This window comes from Oryctolagus cuniculus, chromosome 19 (genome assembly GCF_964237555.1).
Source record: "Oryctolagus cuniculus chromosome 19, mOryCun1.1, whole genome shotgun sequence".
Taxonomy (NCBI): Eukaryota; Metazoa; Chordata; class Mammalia; order Lagomorpha; family Leporidae; genus Oryctolagus; species Oryctolagus cuniculus.
Window position 1 is genome coordinate 36,554,868 of NC_091450.1, and position 4,104 is coordinate 36,558,971.

The window sequence follows — 4,104 nt, forward strand, 5'->3', positions numbered from 1 at the left end:
ATTGTCTACCACCCCCCACCCCCTGCCCCCGCCGCTGAGGTCTGATGGGAGAGGGGGTGGGGCTGCAGCCCGGCAGAGCCCGCCCAGGGCCCAGGCACCTCCCAAGCACCTCATCTCCCATCAAGCGGTATGAATAATTTAGTCTCTAATTAAAAGTGAGGTCAAGTGATGAAAAATGACCGTACACACGGGGCACGGCGTGCACTGGACTGGCGGCAGCTCGGAGACAGCCGGGCGGGGCGCCGGAGCCTCTGGCCTGGGAGCGCGTGCGGGCAGAGGGGTCCTCCCAGGGAGGGAGGCTGTGGGCGGACCCCAGAGGGCCACGCAGCCCGGCCCGAGGCCGGCCCTGCCCCTGCCGGCACCGCCTCCCTGCCTCAGACAGCGGCAGCACCGTGGGCCTGTGTGTCCCTTCCGGAACCTTCTGCCCCAGGGGTGGCCGGGATGGCTGCCTCACTTCCTTCTGGTCTCCTCCACACTAGGCGCCCTGGCTGCAGGCACTCGGCCTCCCCACAGCTCCCAGCCCTGGACTCCCTGTGGCTTTCCCTCTGCGTGGACCTGACCCTCCTCCGTGTCTCCAGTGCCCGGCACTCTTGGGGGCGCAGAGGCCGACCCCTGAGCCGGAGCATGCCAGTGGGCAGGGGCGGAGCCTCTGCTTTGTCCTCTGTCCAGGCCAGCAGGGCGGAAGGCAGACCTGTGGTGTGACACAGCTCCCTGTCCCTCCACTCGGGCCGCTGACAGGAGAGGTGTCCTTTGCTGTGTGGCTGGCGCCGTGGCCAGTGGCTGCCTCAGGCTGCCCACCCTGCCCATGGCGTCCACGCTTCACCAGGGTCAAGGCCCGTGAGATGGGGAGGGGCAGCTGGGGGGGCAGGGCCTGAGTCCAACACCCCGCCTACCTAGTGCTGTCCCACAGGGCAGGCGAGCCCGGAGCCTGTGCCTCTCCTGTGGCCAGCACCTCTGTGAAGGCCCCTCCCCCACCCCACCCCCACCCCCGTCAGAGCTGAGTGTGGTGACCCACCCAGCAGACTGTGTTGCAGGCGCCGCTCTTAGTCCCACCTTCCGAGGGGGAAGGCAGGGCCCAGGGAGGTGGTGTGACTCAGGTGCAGCCCCTGGGGCTGCGGGAATCAGAGCGGTGCAAGGCCCCCTCTTGGTCTCAGTGATCCTGTCTATAAAATGGGGAGGTTGGGAGACCAGCCTCTTAGCCAGGTCTTGGAGCTGCGAGCGGGGGCAGGCGTGGCAGGGACACGGCAGGCAGACCTCCGCCACGCCCGCGGCTGCCATTGTTTGGGCCAGCGAGCCCCCTGGGGGCTGGGGCTCAGGCCGGCTGGCCCGGAGCAGGCGCTGCCAGCGCCGTGCCCACCGCTGTGTCGCATCCCGGTTTGTTTTCTGAGCGAGGAGCCAGCGGGTGGGGGCGGGGAGGTGCAGGCGGAGGTGGGGGGGTGGGGGGACGTGGGCACCGGTGGCCCTTGGGTAGCAGATTAAAGATGGATATTTTGTTTGTTACAATCAAGACCTCTGATTTCAGTTTTATAAATTTTTAAAATATTAATTATATTTTGGAAAGAGTGCCGAGGTGAGCGCCTCGGCGGCTGCGCCGGCTGCACCGGGCCTCCTCGGAGCTCGGCCCGGATCAGCTGCCGGGGAGGAGGTCGCCGGCGTTTTAATCCACCTTGTTAAGTTATTAAATTTTCTTTATTTACATACGGCTCCCACTTTCATTAGCATTGTAACAGGTGCTCATTAACAATTTATCATCCGGGAGGCGGAGTGAGGTAACAGCAAAGCGAGACATTGCTACAAAGTTTACTCTTAATTACAAGCCAGACTTCCGGAGACAACACCAGGCTGCTGCCTCCCTGCCCCCGCCCGGTGCGGAGCCTCCAGAGCCTTCCAGAACCTTCCAGAACCAGGGGCCTGCTGACGGCCTCGCCCTGACCTGTGTGGCCCACCTGGGGGCCTGGCTGGGCTCAAGCTGGCTCTGACACCTGGGGGCCTCCCCACAGGGCCTGGGGGCGGCCGGGAGGTGCCACTGTTCACCCAGAAGCCCCTCCTCAGGTTCCTGGAAGGCTGCCCTGCCGCTGGGGTGGGGGCCGGGAGCGGCTGGTGCCCCCCTCGCCTGCCTCTTCGAGCCGCAGGGGAGCCACCAGGCATCTCAGAGGCCTGGGTTCCTGCAGCAGGGCCACCGTTGGCTCCTGGGGGCCAAGGCCATGCTCCCGTGGGACTGCAGGGTCGTCCTGCCCGTCCCGCGCCAGAGGGAGAGCCGGCCTGGAACAGGGCCCCCGTGTCTCCTACGAGCCCCTGCCAGCCAGGTGCCCAAAGGCGGCCCTCAAGGTCCCAGCATCTCGGGCCTGTGTGTTCCCCTCACGGCTGTCTCTCCAGGTGCAGAGTGGACCCAGCCGGGTGCCAGGGTGCCGGGGAGACTGTGGGTGCAGTACAGGCCAGCTGGGTAGGGGCCGGGGTGTGGGGGCCCTTGGGCTCTGCCGGGCTGTGGACACAGCACAGGAGGAGGTGGGTGCCTGGGGAACTCCTCTGTGCCCCCACCGGCTGCTTTCCCTCCCAGAAGGCCGGCCCTGCCGCCCACCCCAGAGTCCAGGCTGTGGCCCCTCCTTGCTGTCCTTCCGTCCCCTCTACCTGTCCCTGTGGAAGCGAATCTGCCACCAGGACCCCCAAGTTCACCCACCTGCACCTGGGAAACCAAGGCCAAGAGAGGGGCGGATGTGCCAGGGTCTCTCAGGCTGGCAGGAGTGGGCCGGTGGGTCCAGCCCAACCCTGGTCACCTCTCAGGCTGGGCAGGGGTGCTGTGCCCTGAAGCCTGGGCCCTGCGGCCTCTGACGATGGCCCTCACCGTCCCCCTCCGCCCCACACGCCTGGACGACGACTTCCAGGGGCTTTTCCTCTTCATCGGGGCTGGCAGCCTCCTGCCTTGTCACGGCGCCGGGATGCACGGTTTATTCAGGGACCTCAGAGGTTGGGAGGGATTCCACCCCCAAACTGGAGGGGCTTCCTGCCGCTCTCCCCTCCCCCGCCCCCACCATTTTGCTAAATTACAAAGAGCACAGTTTCTTCCCCCAGTTAAACGGGTGTCTGGCCTCGGGGCAGGACGCGAGCACAGGTGGACATGCAGGGGCCGGGGTCAGCTGGATGTGTCCACAGGAAAGCGACCCTCCCGCCCGTGCACTGGAGCTGGGAGACGGCCAGCACCGGGCCATGAGTCTCTGTCCACTCCCACGGAGGACAGGCCTCCTGGAAATCGCAAATCAGCGGCGCCCCCAGGAGGCCCCTGGCTAGGAGCGGCCAGTCCTGCCCTGGCCCAAGAAGTGGGGCTGCCTCTGGGACCCTGGGGCTGCCCAGTCCACTCAGCTGACCCGGCACAGCTGCCTGAGGCCACGGAGACCGGACCTGCACCCAAGCTCTCCTGACAGCCGCCCGTACGGAACAGTGCCGGGAGCCAGGTGAAGGCCGGCTGCGGGCTGTTCTTTCCTGTCTATCTCACACCGTCTAGGAACAAACATGGCGCAGATGGCAGCTGGCCGAGCTCGTGCCCCGGGATGTCGCCGACCTGTTTCTCCTCTGAGAAGTCTTTTTGCTTTTTTAAGAGATTCTCCCGGGTCTCCCCGCCAGGGCCGTCCTCAGCTGATTTCCCGGGCGCATTAGCAGGGAGCTGAAGTGCAGCAGCCGGGACTTGAACAGGCACCCAGTGGGATGCTGGCGTCACAGGCAGCGGCTTAGCTCACCACGCCACCGCGCCGCCCCTGAGGCACCCCCACACCGCCGGCATCCACCACAGATCTGTTCGGCAAGGACGGAGCCTCTGCTGCCACGAGCCGGACCCACGTCCACGGTGACGCGCAGGTGTGGCACAGGGAGGGGCCCGGCCTGCAGACTCCCCAGGTGTTTGCTAGGCTCATCTCCATCCACGGGGCTCAGTGCGCCACTCCCCACTGCCTCCTGCACGGGCCTGAGGGCCCCCCACTGCCTCTGCACCCTCAACCCCAGCAGGATGCTGGGGTGCCCCTTCCCCCTCTGCGGAAGCCCCCGTCAGCGCGCCCCGTCCCGGCACCATAGACGCTGTCCTAGCGTATTCACCTGGAAGGGAGGAGGTAGCAG